The following is a 19,630-nucleotide window of genomic DNA, read 5'->3' on the forward strand; positions in this document are numbered from 1 at the left end:
TGTTTCAATGCCATTCTCCCAAATCATTCCCCCCCCTCCACAGAGTCCAAAAGACTGTTCTATACATCTGTGTCTCTTTTGCTGTCTCGCATACAGGGTTATCGTTACCATCTTTCTAAATTCCATATATATGCATTAGTATACTGTATTGGTGTTTTTCTTTCTGGCTTACTTCACTCTGTGTAATAGGCTCCAGTTTCATCCACCTCATTAGAACTGATTCAAATGTATTCTTTTTAATGGCTGAGTAATACTCCATTGTGTATATGTACCACAGCTTTCTTATCCATTCATCTGCTGATGGACATCTAGGTTGCTTCCATGTCCTGGCTATTATAAACAGTGCTGCAATGAACATTGGGGTACACGTGTCTCTTTCAATTCTGGTTCCCTTGGTGTGTATGCTCAGCAGTAGGATTTCTGGGTCATAAGGCAGTTCTATTTCCAGTTTTTTAAGGAATCTCCACACTGTTCTCCATAGTGGCTGTACTAGTTTGCATTCCCACCAACAGTGTAAGAAGGTTCCCTTTTCTCCACATCCTCTCCAGCATTTATTGCTTGTAGACTTTTGGATCGCAGCCATTCTGACTGGCGTGAAATGGTACCTCATTGTGGTTTTGATTTGCATTTCTCTGATAATGAGTGATGTTGAGCATCTTTTCATGTGTTTGTTAGCCATCTGTACGTCTTCTTTGGAGAAATGTCTATTTAGTTCTTTGGCCCATTTTTTTGATTGGATCATTTATTTTTCTGGAATTGAGCTGCAGGAGTTGCTTGTATATTTTTGAGGTTAGTTGTTTGTCAGTTGCTTCATTTGCTAATAATTTTTAAAGAACATACTGAAAAACTCACACTTCCTTATTTCAAATTTATAACAAAGTTAAAAGTATCAAGATGGCATGGTCCTAACATAAAGATAGGTCTATAGATGAATGGAGTAGGTAGCAAAGGGACTCAGCTATACATGTTCTCATTCTCTTTCAAATCCATTTCCCATCCAGGCAGCCAAATAACATTGGATGCTCCATTAATCTTTGATCAGCGAATGCACAAGGGACCAGGTAGTATCATATCCCATTTAAAAAGCATTGTTTCTATGTTCTGATCAAATGCCAGTGCAAAAAATTCTCCTCCCTTTTATCCAAATAACAACAGAAGTCTATCACAGAAATCAGACCAAGTGTATAGATAAATATCGACCCACCTCCTCCAACATTGCTTCAGATGCACAGAGTAACCCATATAGAGAACTGTCAGAAAAGGAACACTGAAGAATATCTTATTCACTTTGCTATTGAAAGATGAAAAGCCAAAATGCAACGAAATTTAGAAGTCAAATAGTTTCCAACAGTGTTGAATGTATTCACTTATTTATTTCAGCTAAATGCATTTTCTGGACCTACTACATATCATATGCTAAGCTAAACACTAGAACTAGAAGGAGGATCACTATTCAAGTTCCGTCTCCAAAAGGCTCCCAACTTAGCTACAACCAGATAATTCATTCACTGCTGCTGCTGCTGCTAAGTCGCTTCAGTCGTGTCCGACTCTGTGCGACCCCATAGACGGCAGCCCACCAGGCTCCCCTGTCCCTGGGATTCTCCAGGCAAGAACACTGGAGTGGGTTGCCATTTTCTTCTCCAATGCATGAAAGTGAAAAGTGAAAGTGAAGTCACTCAGTTGTGTCTGACTCTTAGCGACCCCATGGACTGCAGCCTACCAGGCTCATTCACTAAGCATCTGCTAATTTCAACCTAGATCAACAACCAAATGTTGTGCTTGTTTCTAAGGGTGTGAAAACATTTAGGACACAGACATTCCTTTAAAAAACAGTTGGTCCTCTGTAAACTGAAAGTATGGATAGTAAGTATATAGAAACAGATATGTTCTAATAAGTATAATAAAAGTTTATAGATGTCGTATAAGCATCATTGCAGGGTTTGGTATTGTTACAAAGGAAATATTGTCAATTCTATGAAACAGAGAGAAGGTTCAAGGAAGTTGAACCTAATCCCATAGTCAGTGGTGAGTTTCTGATCCAGAAAGAACAAATTCTTGCTGCTCTGGCCTATGGTCCAGAGAAATTAAACACCATTGACTTGATGTCAGTTACAAGTGCAAGTGACATTATTTCTACCCTGTAAAAAATAATAGCAGCCATTAGAAAGATTTTCCCCAAGCTTTACTAGCAGTTGTAAACGAAACAGATACTTACAAAAAAAGGCCACTTAAAATGTTAATTTTATGAATGTGAAAAAGGATTAACAAGCCTAAAAGGGCGGTGATAGAGAAATAATGGTAAAATAATTCAGTGTCCTACGAAGTATGAACAAGTCCTAAGTATTTACAAAATAATAATATTTTGTGCTTTTTACATTTTATAAAAGAAATTTAAAAGTTAGGAATTTTATTACCAAAAAAGTGAGAGCCAGACTGTTAGTCAATATCTCTAACTGAGCCAAAGCCAAACGGAAATTATCTTGTGTCTCTTGGACTGAAGGTCCACTCTGTTTCTCACCAAAGGCTGGGCAGGTTTCCCTTTAGACAACTGCATGAGAAAATATCACTGATATTTCAAAAGAACACCATTTTGAGTTTACTTCTAGCAGAGTCTAGCCTCTCTATGCATTAGTAGCAAATTGACATACTCATCAATCAGTAATAATTTGTGATTTCCAATCAGGCATGTTTAACTTACAGGCATTCTTTGGATAAACATTGTGCAGGCAGGTTCAATAGGCATAGAAGTAACTTCAGTATTATCATACATGAGCCATCCATTCTGTGAGGATGTCATGACAAGCTAATGACAACACAGTTTCACCTCCTGTGTGAGCAAATTCTTCATGTTCAAACTGTAGAAAAATGGTGGCAGATTCTGTCATGATAGCATTTTCTTAATATTCTAAAAATGAAATCTCATTTTCTTAAAACTTAATGATATGATTAAGGGAATAAGATTATGTTTTCTGAGACCCATGACCCCAAAATCCATTCATATTAAAGAAAGGCTATTGTCAGGGAGATCGTAATAATTGCCAGCATCTTTTTTTCTTTCTCTTTTACTTTTTAAATTATGAAAGTATGATAACACATTTACAGGAGACTTAGAAAATGCAGAACAAAGTTATATATAGTTCCACTATATATTACAATTTTTTTAATAGTTAAATAAAGATGTTAGTTGGAGTTTCAATATCAAACTCTCAAAAGTTAATACAGTGAATAGACAGAAAAGTAGAATACAGTAAACCTGACAAGCACTATGAACCAATTCAACATAATTAAGATTTATATAATTTTCACACAACAGCAGGAAACAAATTCTATTCAAGTTACCATAGGCTATAAACCTGGAGACACTGAAACATGTCCAGGGACATAAAAGAAGGCGCAAAAATTTCATGGCCTAAAGATATTGAAATCATACAGAGTCTGTTCTCTTATTACTGTAAAATTATGTTAGAAATCAATATCAAAAGATATTTGAAAATAACCCACATATTTTCAAGTGCAGTGTGACAACTCCCAAGAGAGATCTTTGACTTAGCCATTGAAAGCCTCAATTAAGTTAAAAGACTGAAAAAACACAGAGGGCGATTGCAGAGAAGAAAACATTTAACTGAGAAATTAATACCAAAATGAGAAATTAATATCAAAGATACTTTTAAAATCTCATGTATTCAGAAATTGAATGCCCACTTTTAAATGAGGGTTATAGCCAAGAGGCTATAACTAGGAAAATAAGAAACTATTTGTGACAGAATGAAAATGAAAAGAGAATTTACCAGAATTTGTTTTGTGCAGCTGAAGCTGCTCAATGCAACTAAATACGATGTGTAATCTTGAATAAGGTAGGGGGACAAATAATGGACATGAGCATAAAATTTCGTGTGTCATCTTTTTGATCGTCCATTGTATGCTTGGCACAAAGTTAAGTGCTTTCCGTGATTTCAAGTATATTTCATATGACACTTAAAATAACTCTGTAAGGGAAATATTACTGTCTTCATTTAACAGAAAAGAGAGCAGGCATGGAGCCTGTAGGCATTTGCGCTTGTAGCGCAAAGAGTCAGACATGACTGAAGAGACTTAGCATGCACAGCACTGCTGCTGCTGCTGCTAAGTCGCTTCAGTCGTGTCCGACTCTGTGTGACCCCAAAGACGGCAGCCCACCAGGCTCCCCCGACCCTGGGATTCTCCAGGCAAGAACACTGGAGTGGGTTGCCATTTCCTTCTGCAATGCATGAAAGTAAAAAGTGAAAGGGAAGTCGCTCAGTCATGTCCGACTCTTAGCGACCCCATGCACTGCAGCCCACCAGGCTCCTCCATCCATGGGGTTTTCCAGGCAAGAGTACTGGAGTGGGGTGCCATTCAGCACAGTCACGTATAGTTGCTAAGTGGTGATAACACAGTAATTGTCACTGCTTCTTTTAGCATTCAGATAGCAAGAAGGTTAAACTCAGTCATAAACTGCAAGACAGAAGCTGTGTCTATGCATGCAAGGTTTAATAAGACCTTATAATACACTCTATCCAATTTTATCTGCTTGTTTATGAGATGACATAAGTACAGAGTGAGGGACAGTGACACGATGCCTAGTTCCATTGCTGTTTTAGGCTCTTGATAGCCAAGCCCATAAATATAAAAAGGTCTCTGGTCAATTGAGAATATGTCTTTCCAAGTTTTTCTCCCCAGTGGTCATTTCTTTTTTAATTTATTGTTAATTGGAGGATAATTGCTTTACAATGTAGTGTTGGTTTCTGCTGGTCTTAGTTCTACTTCCTAACAGAATTCCATCTGTAGCAAAACTTTCAAGACTGATTTAACTGTCAAATCTGTTTGACATTTTCTATGCTGAAAAGATTTCTCCTTCAGGAAAATAGCCTTTTGTCAACAATAATCAGTATCCATTTTTTAAAGAAATAACAAGCTTAAAGTGTCCTTGCCATTCTGTATTCCTTTCTCTTAGATGAAAATCAGCCCCAACATAGACTGTTCTATTTCTAACAAACTTGTGCTTGCGTTTTCAATCCTACTTTTTACAGACAGATGAAGAAAGAGTAGAATGAGAAATGTAGGGACATTGCTAGAAGGAAGAAGTCACTTCTGATGCTGCATCTCAAAGACCCATTTGTGTTTTCCCAGGAGATACTCTGCAGCCCTGTAACCTCTCAGCCTCTATGTCTTAGATGTTTGAGCCATTGTTCCATCAGATGGAAATTGGGTACATACATACTTCTGTCCATTCACAAATTATCCACTGGAGAATACCTACTTGAAATAAATGGGAAAATGGCCAGTTGGAAACTTTTTCTAGTGCATGCTTTTTGCTCTTGCTGTAAGTTCAGTTCAGTTCAGTCACTCAGTCATGTCCAACTCTTTGTGACCCAATAAACTACAGCATGCCAGGCCTCCCTGTCCATCGCCAACTCCCAGAGCTTACTCAAACTCATATCCATTGAGTCGGTGATGCCATCCAGCCATCTCATTGTCTGTCATCCCCTTCTCCTCCCGCCCTCAGTCTTTCCCAGCATCGGGGTCTTTTCCAATGAGTCAGTTCTTTGCATCAGGTGGCCAAAATACTGGAGTTTCAGTTTCAACATCAGTCCTTCCAATGAATATTCAGGACTGATCTCCTTTAGAATGGACTGGTGGGATCTCCTTGCAGTCCAAGGGACTCTCAAGAGTCTTCTCCAACACCATAGTTCAAAAGCATCAATTCTTTGGCACTCAGCTTTCTTAATAGTCCAACTCTCACATCCATACATGACCACTGGAAAAACTATAGCCTTGACTAGACAGACCTTTGTTGGCAAGGTAATGTCTCTGCTTTTTAATATGCCATCTAGATTGGTCATAATTTTTCTTCTAAGGAGCAAGCATCTTTTAATTTCCTGGCTGCAATCACCATCTGCAGTGACTTTGGAACCCAGAAAAATAAAGTCTCTCACTATTTCCACTGTTTCCCCATTTATTTTCCATGAAGTGATGGGACCGGATGCCATGTTCTTAGCTTTCTGAATGTTGAGCTTTAAGCCAACTTTTTCCCTCTCCTCTTTCACTTTCATCAAGAGGCTCTTTAGTTCCTCTTCACTTTCTGCCATAATGGTGGTGTCATCTGCATATCTGAGGTTATTGATATTTCTCCCGGCAATCTTGATTCCAGTTTGTGCTTCCTCCAGCCAGCGTTTCTCATGATGTACACTGCATATAAGTTAAATAAGCAGGGTGACAATATACAGCCTTGACGTACTCCTTTTCCTATTTGGAACCAGTCTGTTGTTCCATGTCCAGTTCTAACTGTTGGTTCCTGACCTGCATACAGATTTCTCAAGAAGCAAGCCAGGTGGTCTGGTATTCCCATCTCTTTCAGAATTTTCCACAGTTTGTGGTGACCCCCACAGTCAAAGGCTCTGGCATAGTCAATAAAGCAGAAATAGATGTTTCTAGAAAAACATCTATTTCTGCTTGCTGTAAAGCAAGATATACAAATGGAAAACCCAAGGTTTGAGCTGTAAATCTTGATTATCATATGGATCCTAATTTTCAAATCTTAGCTTTAGATAGTCTTCTCATTTTTCTACCTCTGTTCTACCTCTACTTCTATCATTTTTGTTGCCAAAGCTTTTATTAATCCTTTCTGGAAATTATTTTTTGTGTTTAAAATACAGTGTAGGGTTTCCCTGGTGGCTCAGTAGTCAAAAATCTGCCTGCCAATGCAGGAGACACAAATTTGATCCCTGATCTGGGAAGATCCCACGTGCCTTGGAGCAACTAAGCCCACATGCCACGTCTACTGAGCATGGGCTTAGTTGCTCAGCAGTCGCAAGCCACAACCTGTGCCCTAGAGCCTGGGAGCTGCAGCTGCTGAAGCCCACATGCTCTAGAGACTGAGCTCCTCAACAGGAGGAGCCACCGCAATAAGAAGCCCTCACACTCCAATGAAGAGTATCCCCCACTTGCTGCAACTAGAGAAAAGCCCACGCAGCAACCAAGACCCAGCGCAGCCAAAAATAAGTAAACGTAACATACAGTGTTGAGTTGTCAAGTTACCACATGTTCTGTTTTGTCAAAAAATCTCTTCCACCTTGCTCAATCACTGTTAAGTCTCTGCAACCAGCAGCTGTAGCTCTTTCCCTGTAAGACTAGGTGACCTTCCAGATTACACTCTGGGCCTCTGTCATCAGGGTGGGAATACCAGACTGAGAGGCAACCACACTAAGTGAGCTCTTAAAGTGGACCTGGTTCTTGAATGGTACTTTGATAGCAGGTGCAAAGAGTGGAAAACAGGATTTTCATGCCTAATGAATCTTTCCCAAATATTTCATCAAAAGAGATCTCGGTAAACAGGTTTAAACCATAAATATCACCAGATTATAAAGTGAGTAAACGCAGTATTACCAATGGTAAAAAAAAAACAAACAAACAGGTGCCAGAAGAAATGCCAACAAGATGTTTTCCTCAGTGAAAGACTGATCTCAAGCCTGCATCCAGCTTTGTTCCTATAGGTGCTCTGGTTGGAAGTGTGCCTTCAGAGACGCTTTGAGAACTTGATTGAAAGTATATCCTATGTCCCCATTTTTCTGATTACAGATGACTGCAGAGGCCCTTAAAGGAATCATAGTTTAGTGGGTCCATGGTAGTAGAGCCCATTGTAGGGTAGGAATGTAAATCCCAGGAAACTCTACCTCATCCTATCCCCTTCATTTGTTCCTGACAGGACAGTGGATACTGATCCCATGGATAATATTTCCAGCTCACTGTGTAGACTATCTCCAAAGTGATGTCTATGTAATTCCAGACAAGCACAAGATTAAAACAGAACCAAAATTTATTGAGCAACTGGGCTTCCCTTGTAGCTCAGTCAGTAAAGAGTCTGACCGCAATGTAGGAGACCTGGGTTCAATCCTTGGGTTGGGAAGATCTCCTGGAAAAGGAAATGGTAACCCACTCCAGTATTCTTGTCTGGGGAATCCCAAGGACAGAAGAGCCTGGCAGGCTACACTCTATGGGGTTGCAAGAGGCATGACTGAGCGACTAAGCACACACTTGATTGGACTTCCCAAATCGCACTAGTGGGAAAGTACCTGCCTGCCAATGCAGGAGACATAAGAGACGTGGGTTCTATAGCTAGGTTGAGAAAATCCCCTGGAGAAGGAAATGGCAACCCACTCCAGTATTCTTGCCTGGGAAATCCCATGGACAGAGAAGCCTAGTGGGCTACAGTCCACAGGGTTGCAAAGAGTTGCACACAGCTGAAGTGACTTAGCATAGCATAGCATAGCATAAGTGTGGGGCTCTGTGATAAATACTTTACCTACATTTTCTCATTTAATCCTTAGAATATTCAAGAGCAGGGGTAGTTATTAATCCCAGTGACAGATGAAAAGACTGAGAGTTAAGTCACTTGTACAGGTCATGGAGCCATTAAGAACTAAAGCCATATCCCAGGTGGCACAATGGGAAAGAATCGGCCTGCAATACAGAGGCACAGGTTGCACTGTACCTGTACCTGGTATAGGCTGCATCCCTGGGTCGGGAAGATCCCCTGGAAAAGGAAATGGCACCCCACTCCAACATGCTTTACCTGGAGAACCCCATGGACAGAGGAGTCTGGCGGGCTACAGTCCATAAGGTATGAGAGAGTCAGACGTGACTGAGCACACTCGCACTCACACACTTGCGCTCTGTCACCACAGAGTTCTGTCTTCTGTGAGTCTACAGTCCAGTTAAAGAAATAAGACATTGCCATAGGAAATGCTGGCCACATACACACACACAACACACACAGGAACACAGTATAACTAACTAATTTACTGGGAGGAAAGTATAGAGTTACCATTAAGAATTTTGAGGTACAAGCAGAAACTAACACAACATTGCGAGTAAACCTCCAATAAGAATTAAGTATTAAAAAATTAAATTAAAAATTCATCTTTTCCCTGCACCCCCCGAAAAAAAATGTTGAAGAATTCAAGACAAGAAAATTTTTAAAAGTGACTGAAGTACATCTTAAAAAGAGAGACGAGATCGAGTCTGTGTTCGTTTGGTAGGTAGAATTAGGTGAGCAGGGCTGTCTTTGTTGCACTGAGGATTTGTAGGCTGTGTTTATATTATAAACTGTCAATCCTATTATTTAATCGGCAGCTTCAGTAAGAATAAATCACACTTTCCAGGGTGCTATTACAAGTGGGAAAAGCAGTTCCCTGTACAGAGACTTATTAAAGTTTGTTGACTTCTATTCCATTTCTAGGAAACTTTCCCAAGGAGATAAGAAGAGATTCAGGAAAAGATATTAATTAATGCAAAACATTTTTATTGAACACCTGTCTTTTGCTGGTCAGCGTGTGCAACCCGTACCCCGGATGTAACCTTGAACCATATCAGGAAGTTCCTCTCAGAGTTTCCAAGGGTGTTCAACGAAAAAACTGTTTTCAAATTAAATGTACAACAATCAGAGGATGTTTGAATAAACTGTATTATGTCCATAGGACTAAACACTGAGAAGCTATGAAAAATCATGTTTTTAAGTATATATAAGAGCACTGGGAGATGTTCAGAGTAATATATAGCAAAAAAAAAAAAAAAATTCCCCCTGTGACTATGTGGCTTTCCAGGTCAAAATTCAAGCTTCTCTAATTTCAGTGGGAATAAAAATCTGAGAAAGAATCAAAGAAAGTAAGTTTTTAAGTGTTCCTGCTTACATTATGACCCCAATTTTCAAAATACATATGATAGTATTTCAAACATGTATTTATATATACACCCAAACAAAATGAGTGTGGTTATTTCCTGGTGGCAGCATTATACTTAATTTTTATTTTCTTATTTATATGTCTTTATGTGTTTTAAAATGTGCATGCTTTACTTTTAACACCTGAAAAAAAAATCATTTTGAAATAAGAACAAAATAATTGGCTGCCCTTCTTTTAAGTGTTATGAGGATAAATAATCTTGATCAAACCAGTCAATCCTAAGGGAAATCAACCCGGATACTCACTGGAAGGACTAATGCTGGGAAACTTTGTAGGCAAAAGGAGAAGAGGGCGGCAGAAGATGAGATGGTTGGATGGCATCACCGATTCAATGGACATGAACTTGGGCAAACTCCAGGAGATGGTGAGGGACAAGGAAGCCTGGCATGCTCCAGTCTGTGGGGTTGCAAAGAGTGGGACATAACTTAGCGACTGAACAACAACAAGTCCTTAACACTGAAGATCTCTCCCAAGCACCTTCAGATTTTCAGTTCCTGTTTGTGGAAATAAAGCCCATACTAATGAAATACAGCAGAGTGATTTTGGATGATGTGGTGGTGGTTCAGTCGCTCAGTCGTGTCTGACTCTCTGTGACCCTGTGGACTGTGGCCCGCGACGCTCCTCTGTCCAGGCAAGAATACTGGAGTGAGCTGCCATTTCCTTCTTGAGATGCAATTAATTCCACTTCTCATTCAGTTGGTCCCACATCCAGAACTGAAAGCATTTGTTCTGCCTCCTGAATCACCTGCCATCCAGGCTTTATGATTTCCTGTCCATCATGTCGGGGCAGCTCCAGCTCAGAGACGAACAACTCTTCAGCAAATTTACAAGGTGGATTGTTAGAACCTCGCAAAGTTCAGGAAATCACAAGTCACATAAGACACAGGACTGGGAAAATAGTGCAGGATTTCTAAACCCTCTTCTTCAAGACAAAGCGACTAAATAGGTAAAAATATCTATAAGCACACATGTTATAGTAGGCATTTAATAAACACTGCTTTCTATTTTCCTTATTTATTTTAACCAGACCTTAAAACAACATGTCTTCATATACTTTTACAACCGAGCCAAATTGTCAGAAAACTGGAAGGAATGCTTGCATCACAGATATGATAATATTGTTGGGGAAAGTCTAGGCTACAAAAGATTGTAATTATTTCATTTTTAATAACCTAATAGTCAACACAGTAGAAATACATTAAATGGGACTATATGGAAAAGATTATCACTGGCAAGACTTAGTATTTACAGTTGACAAGTAATTTTTTTTTCAATAAAAAAAAATGAAAATCTAAGCTGAAAGTGCATTTAGGGGGAGAAAGGGGGAATATATGATTAAATTAAGCTACTTCTTTAAAACCAAGTCTTGCTTCAAAAGGAATTGCGTTATGCCTTGCTCTCCTTCTCATATTCAAACATTGGAGCCAGGACTGAAATCCTGGATTTTTCGGGCGCCTGCATTTTAAAAGATTTTGTTTATTTTAAGGATTAGGTCACTTTAATAGGTATGTTTTAAGGAAAACATTACCTTTAGGTGACCTCTGGGATTTGAAGGTGAAAATTCAGTCACTGGAAAGAAAAAAAAAGAGTTGTCTTAGTTGTCATGGATGAAATCTCTAACCTTAAAGACAATTGTGTGTCATCCTGTGTATTCCTCCAGCAATAAAAAACAGTTGAAGCCCAGCTGGCACAAAGTAGGTCCTGATGGATCATGATTCTTCACTAGAAAAACACAGGCCAGTTAAAAATAAACAGGTTAATGGAAAATAAATAAACTAGTGGAATTTTATAGAAGCAGCATAACATTTTCAGTGATCTTTCAGGAAGCATGTTCCAAACCTTTCCCTCCAATTTTTAAATTGCTATTATAAGCTAAGCATTTTACCTCTAGAGAGAAGGATAAAATTGTGCTGGTTATCATATATCAGAATTACACAGGACATCATCTGTTAATGATCATTTATTCCTAGTTACTTGAAGAATAATACTCAGTAATTATAGCAAATGTAAGTCAAATAGTAATAGCATCCTCTACATAGTATAGTAATTATAAGTTATGTCCGTGTACCTGGGACAATGGTCTTTTATGCTTGGTATTAAATCTGTGCTACAATTTATTCATAATACCATCACTGGGACTGAAGAAAGGATGCTTGGGTGTAGAAAGGAAACTTGTCCTCCTTTCACATTTCCAATAAGTCATTTGAAGAAAACTGCTCTTTGCATGCCTTGCTAAACCCAATTACCACCAAGACATCATAAACAAATATTCATTGCATTTACAGTTGGTTCTTTATTGCACAATGCAAAATGTATTGTTAAAATTTAAACCATTTAAACTGTCCAGATTTCTGCATCCATTTAAAATTTAATTGAAAGAAACCTCAAGCATGTGTTGCAATATTTTCTTATCTTGCAACTGCTCCTAAATGAACAATCATATAACACTCTCAAGTCTAGCAAAAGCCAAAGATGTAGACCGGTATCTCTGGCTTTGATATTTGTTAACACTGGAATCTACCAGTTTGCTTAAGTGGAAAGACACTAAATAAAAGTTCTGTAAAATTTTAAGATGAAATGGAACCATTAAAAAGAACTTGATGGACCCCACAGTTAGTAGAATTGGCCACCGTCAATCTTCTGGAGGCTCAACGTAGGCTTGGATGGAAGTACTGAATGCCACTGATGCTGTCCTTACTGAGTTAATAGGCCCGTTAATTATGCATGTGCATCATTCTAGTATATAGGAGAAAAAACTAAGTAATACCTCAAGGGAAAATAACTCTTACTGAAAGGGAAAATAAGATTCTTCAAGGATCCTCTGGGTCTGGTCCTACTCTCAGGCCTGTCCAAGAACACTCACAGGTAGCTCCAGCCTGACTGAAAGAGTTTCCTTCCAGGCTTTCTGTCCTGCAAGGAGGTAACTCCTCTGAAACAGACACCTGTCCTCTGGTTCTTCACCTGGTACGCAGGAACCCACTGGCCAGGTTTTATCTTAACCTTCCGTGCTCCCTCCCCAACTGTGGAAAGTTAGTCGCCATCAATATACTCCACCAATAGCCTTTGCTTTTCCCTGATTTCCATCTGCTTGTTTATTTCCCTAGTGCTCTCTTCTCATTTGGGGTATGCAGGGGACTGTACCAGCTCAGCATCAGATGTCTAGTACCTACCGTCATGGCTTGCACAGAGCATGAGCCCAGTCTATGTGTGTGTGTTAGTTGATGACCCTAGGCCTCGCTCGTCACCTTGGTGTCCAGGGATAGCTTCGGGCACAGGGTGAGAGGGCAACTCTGCAGGAAGGAGCTGAAGAATACCAGGAGGTGTGCTGGGAAAAGTTCACCTTGGTGCAATGAAGTCTGATCATTTAATCCTTCAGCAGGTTTCTCTCTTTTATCCTGTTTCATTTCTCTATCCTTCCTTCATTTAATTATATGTATTGGACCTTCTTCGGAGAAGGCAATGGCACCCCACTCCAGTACTCTTGACTGGAAAATCCCATGGATGGAGGAGCCTGGAAGGCTGCAGTCCATGGGGTCGCTGAGGGTCGGACACAACTGAGCGACTTCCCTTTCACTTTTCACTTTCATGCATTGGAGAAGGAAATGGCAACCCACTCCAGTGTTCTTGCCTGGAGAATCCCAGGAACAGGGAAGCCTGGTGGGCTGCCATCTATGCGGTCACACAGAGTTGGACACGACTGAAGCAATAGCAATAGCAATTGAACCTTCTCAGAGTCTTTTAATGTATGCCAGTCTTTACTATTAAATTCCATGACGGGCATTTTCCAATTTTATTTGCTTGTGGGAATTTTTGTTTGAAAGCAGTCACCAAGATATGAGGTATATTGTTCTCAGGGAACAAAACTTGGAGAAGGTCCGCCCTGGATAAACCTTTCTGTAATGCTATATAATTTTTTATCAATGCATCTATAAAACAGGAATAAAAATTATCTGCAATAATCTGATATGAATATACAAGGTTGATTTCCTTTGGCATTGACTGATTTATCTCCTTGCTGTCCAAAGGACTCTCAGGAGTCTTCTCCAGCACCACAGTTTGAAAGCACCTATTCTTTGGCGCTCAAGCTTCTTTGTGATCCAACTCTCACATCCATACATGACTACTGGAAAAACCATAACATTGACTATAATAATATATGTCTTCCACAGCAAAATAAAATAAATGACCTTAAAGATAAATTCTCAAGGTGCATATCTGTTCTGTTTTCAATAGCTTAACAATATCTATTTACTCTCTTCTCAACAACCTGCTAAAGTGTATCCACACTGCAATAACTCATGCTGCAAAGGTGCAAACTAGAGTTATAAAACACTGCTTCATTTTCTCACATTTCCAACTGTGTCATATACAAATTGTAAGATTAAAACAAAATTCAGAAACTTTTTACCATCCTTTTACCTCCCTGGCATAATTAGACATGTTATACTGTGAAATGAAATGGAAGTGTTCGTCTCTCAGTTGTGTCTGACTCTTTGCGACCCTATGGACTACAGCCCGCCAGGCTCCTCTGCCCATGGGATTCTCCAAGCAAGAATACTGGACTGGGTAGCTATTCCCTTCTCCAGGGGATCTTCCTGACCCAGGGATCAAACTCAGGTCTCCTGCACTGCAGGCAGATTCTTTACCATCTGAGCCAGGGAAAGTCAGTAAATAGGAGTAGGGGAACATTAATCATATATAGGATGAAAACAGGATCCCACCACTTAGAAATCAGTCAAAACATCTTCTTATATTTGAAAATAGTCCCATTATCTTGACCTTTTAATGATTGTTAGTTAATAATATTTATTTTTAGAAATATAAAGCAATTGCAGTCTTTATCCCTAAACTTAATATTTTCAGTATCCATATTGAACACTTGAAAACCACTGAACCGAATTTCACTGAGCTTCTCATGATAACAGGAAATCCTGCCACCACAGCATGTTCAAAATTAGGAAAGCATCTGATCATCTGATAAAGGAGTACAAGCTATTTAGACCTGTGACTCAAACTTTAAGAAACGACATAAAACAAGGATAATGAAGAATTTCCAGAAGAGCTGCTTTTGTTTGTTTGGGATGTTCAAGCAGGAAAGTAAATTGCCAAATAAGACCAAAAGCATAAATTAGCTCAAGAGACAGCTCAGACATCTTTATGGAAGGAGAAAATTGATGGGCCCAGCCTTGGAGCACAGAGGTGGAGTTAAAGGGCATGAGCTTGTCTTCTATCAAGCAATCCTTGAAGGCAATGCGCAGTAATGTCTCTAAAAAATGTCACTTTTCAGGATAGCCCTCTTTATATGGATTGGCCAAGCAAGGGTGAGGTGGGAAGACAACGCTTTATTGGAGCAACCAGTCTGTCAGCTAACACTAGACTTCCTGGAACCAGAATCTCAAATATTAGTAAGATTGTCCCGACTCCAAAGCTTTCCAAGTTGACATTGTCCTGTAGTTAACACTAGAAGGTTTTTTTAATGAGTTCTTAATAAACAAACCATGTCCTGAATATGGTTGAATCCTTATTCATTAAGCATATTCTAAACATCTTTATGACACACAGAAACATAAATCCTTAGATTATAGGCTTAACAGGCAGTTTAAAAAAATAGTACTCTAGGGAAAAAGAAAACAATCCCCTGATTTGTGTCTTGTGAAAAACATGGTCTTTGTGACTGCACAGAGGAGATAGAGTCACACAGAGATCTTTATGAACTTTTGGTTAATAACAGCTTTAATCTCTCAAACGCCAGTCTTCCAAATTGCATGAACTTGATTATAGTCACCTTTTAAAATAAGAATAAACAGTGCTCAGCTGTGTCCTGAGTAAGATATTTAATATAGTGATGATGCTTCCAGCATCTAACCACCATCTAAGGAGACAACAAAAAATAGTAGTGAAACTTTGCAATACAATTACAGAAGCCTGGGTGGGGATCTGAATTATTTAGGGTTGGCAAATAAACCCTTAAAAAAAAAAGCAAACCTGAAACAAACCTGTAAAGTGAACCTAAATATAGTACCTACCTGCTGTAGGCATGATCTGAAGTAATGTGCATAAAGTGCCTACCACATCAGAAAACTCAGTAAGACTAAGTTGTAATTACTGCTCTGCACCAGATATTCAGTTCAGTTTAGTCGCTCAGTTGTGTCCAACTCTTTGCAACACCCTGGACTGCAGCACGCCAGGCTTCCCTGTCCATCACCGACTCCCGGAGTTTACTCAAACTCATGTCCATAGAGTCGGTGATGCCATCCAACCATCTTATCCTCTGTCATTCCCTTCTCCTTCTGCCTTCAATCTTTCCCAGCATTAGGGTCTTTTCAGATGAGTCTGTTCTTCACATCAGGTGGCCAAAGTATTGGAGTTTCAGCTGCAGCATCAGCCCTTCCAATGAATATTCAGGACTGATCTCCTTTAGGATGGACTGGTTGGATCTCCTTGCAGTCCAAGGGACTCTCAAGAGTCTTCTCCAACACTGCAATTCAAAAGCATCCGTTCTTCGGTGCTCAGCTTTCTTAATAGTCCAACTCTCACATCCATACATGACTACTGAAAAAACCATAGCTTCGACCAGATGAACCTTTGTTGACAAAGTAATGTCTCCGAACCAGGTATTATTTTACTATAAAGTGTTTCTGTCTCATTTAGTCCCGAGAAGAGCCCATTCGCTTCACAGATGAAGAAGGCAGACCCAGCAAGGATCAGTAACTTGCATGAGGCTTGGGGCTGGCAAGTGACAGAAGCAAAATTTAAATGCCATCTGTCTGCCTGCAGAGCCTGTTTGCCACTCAGTGAGGTGGGAGAAGGGCTGGAGTTTTCTCGTTGTTTCCCTGAACGCCAAAGAGCATGGTACTGCAAAGAAAAGGAGGAAAGGAATCCTACACTCTGTAATTCTTCCCAAAGACCTGTTAAAGTAAGTCTGACATCTGGATCTACCAAAAAAATTCTGACCAGTGAAATCACCGCCTTTCTAGTCTTTTATTTATTTAGTTTAGTTTAGTTTTGGCTCTGCTGCGTCTTTGTTGCTGCAAGTGGGCTTTCTCTAGCTGTGGTAGGCGGGGGCTACTCTCTGGTTGCAATGCACGGGCTTCGCATTGCAATGGCTTCTCTTGTTGTGGAGCAACAGGCTCTAAGCACATGGGCTTCAGTAGTTGCAACACATGGGCTCAGTAGTTATGGCACACAGGATTAGTTGTTCTGCGGCACGTGGGATCTTCCTGGCTCAGGGTTGGAACCCCCATCTCCTGCACTGGCAGGCAGATTTTTTACCACTGAGCAAACAGGGAATCCCCTTTCTAGTCTTTTAAAGACTATTTTTCTTTTTCTAGGAAGTTTTATTATGCATTTTTTCATTCATTTGTTCAACAATTCTAAACTATCTCTTATGCACTCATCATTGGGTTGGGCTCCACGTAAATGCAATGAAATGGACAATGCTGACCTGCATATAAGGGCATAAATTCCATTTGGTGTGAAAAGCAGAGAAGCTTCAAAAGAAATGCAATTAAATCAAGTTAGGAAGCAGAGTAGCAGTTCAATTTAGAGATGGGTGCCATCTGACACATTTTTTGGACATGTTATATAGTGCATGAAAAAATCAAGACCCATGAGGGAAATCATGTTAGAAATCCAAATAAGGTTTCTCAACACCCAGGATGTGTTTGGACATTAGAAATGTGAAAGAAAAAAAAAAGTGATGGGTTATTTGAAGAAACATCTCCTTGAAGTCACATGCAACATTTTCTTTTAATTTGGGAAGGTATAGTTGATTTACACTGTTGTGTTAGTTTCTTCCGGTCAACGAAGTGGATCGGCTGTACCCCATCCTTCTTGGACCTTCCTCCCACCCTCACCCCCACATCCCAGTCCTCTAGGTCATCACAGAGGACCAAGCCGAGCTCCCTGTGCTCTACAGCAGGTTCCCACTAGCTATTTATTTTACACATGATAGTGTATAGATGTCAATCCCAGTCTCCCAGTTTGTTCCACCTTCCTTCACCTTTCCCTGTGTCTATACATCTATTCTCTGTGTTTGCATATCTATTCCTGCCCTGCAAATACAGGTTCACCTACCATTTTCCTAGATTCCACATATCCATTAATACACAGTACTTGTTTTTCTCTTTCTGATTTATTTCACTCTGTATGACAGTCTCTGGGTCCATCCACATCTCTACAAATGACCCAACTTTGTTCCTTTTTATGGCAGAGTAATATTCCATTTTTTATATATATACACCACATCTTTTTTATCCATTAATATGTTGATAGACATTAAGTTTCCTTCCACATCCTGGCTATTGTAAATAGTGCTTCAGTGAACATTGGGGTGCATATGTCTTTTTGATATATGTTTCTCTCAGGGTTTGTGCCCACTACGTTGGTTTTTTAGTTGATGAATTGGCAAGACTATACTCTAAAAATCTGTACATCAAAAGGGATGTTTCCAGGTTGCTCTACCAGGAGTCCAAGGATTACTTATATTTACAGAATCAGAAACCTATGCCTAAAATCTTAAATGTGTATTCATACATCCTTCGTATTTGAGAAGAGGGGATTGCATTGCTCTCAGCACATGAAGAACTAGGTATGCTAGCTATTGGACAGTCATCAATACGGCAAGTGTATTGAATGATTCTGATTTATCATCGTTAGCTCTATTTTGGTGTAGCACCTTTCCCCAAAATACGTTGCATTGTGACTATTTGTAAAAGTCGTCTACTAGTTGCAATAACAAACTGTAAGCTTGTGCATAAAACTCTGGCCTCTCCTCTACCTTCTCAGTTCCCAGGGTCTGTTGCTGGGTTGCTCCAAGCTCTGAACTCTGGCTGTTCAAACCAGAACATCTCTGCAGGTTTCCCACTGAGTTTTAACAGCTAAGCATGATGTAGACCCAGACTGCAAACAGTCTCACGGCTGTTTTTTGTTGTTGTTGTTGTTTTAAAGGCAACTATACGAGGCAGTTTCCTTCTCCTGGTGTCAACTTGCCTCTGCCTTGGACTTTCTCCCAGTGCCCTCACACAGTTATTTTTCATGCTTTATCCAGGGTACACAGTTATCTTCAACAGACAATCCAGGTAGAACCTACTCAACTGTAAACAAGAGCAGAGCTCTAGACTTGACGGTAGTGTGTGCCTCTTTACTTGCTCAGTCGTATCTGACTCTTCTGTGACTCGTGGACTGTAGCCTACCAGGCTTCTCTGCCCATGGGATTTTTCAGGCAAGAATACTGGAGTCAGTTGCCATTTCCTCCTCCAGAGAAATATCACTATTTAAAAAGTGCTTTAACATCACTTTTTAAAATGTGCTTCAAGAGTATCAAAATGAAGACCTTTTTGATATCTTTTCTCTCTTTTTTTATACCAAAAATGAAAAATATTTGTCTCTCACAGACAATTCCCATACAGCACTCATAGGTCTTCAAAAACTAGAGAATCATTATGTAATTCCAGATGGATTTGTTTCAACCACCCAATCACTGCTAACTTTGGGTGGAAATCAAGATAGCTAATTTAGGCAATTGTTAAGGAGTCTTAGGCCACTTCCTTACAAATAACTTGTGAAGTTAAGCCAGATTTCCAACTGTCTCGTTTGCCTAATAATCTTACCAATAAAGGTTAAGAAGTTGGCCATACAGAAATAATGATCAATAAAAGGAGGTCTTAAAATAATGAAACATGCTGATACTCATGTACAACCTAGAATTTGTAATCTAAGAGTGACGTATTTGAGCTTGAGATTCAGAATTGAAAAACATATACTGAGAAGTAGATGAAAGAAGAAGAACCAATTAAAAATATTTGCCAGGCTATTTATTTTGTTGCTAGTTTAAGAGACTTCAACTAGTCTCAACTTAGTACAGGATTACA

Source organism: Bos mutus, chromosome 13 (assembly GCF_027580195.1).
Source record: "Bos mutus isolate GX-2022 chromosome 13, NWIPB_WYAK_1.1, whole genome shotgun sequence".
Classification (NCBI taxonomy): domain Eukaryota; kingdom Metazoa; phylum Chordata; class Mammalia; order Artiodactyla; family Bovidae; genus Bos; species Bos mutus.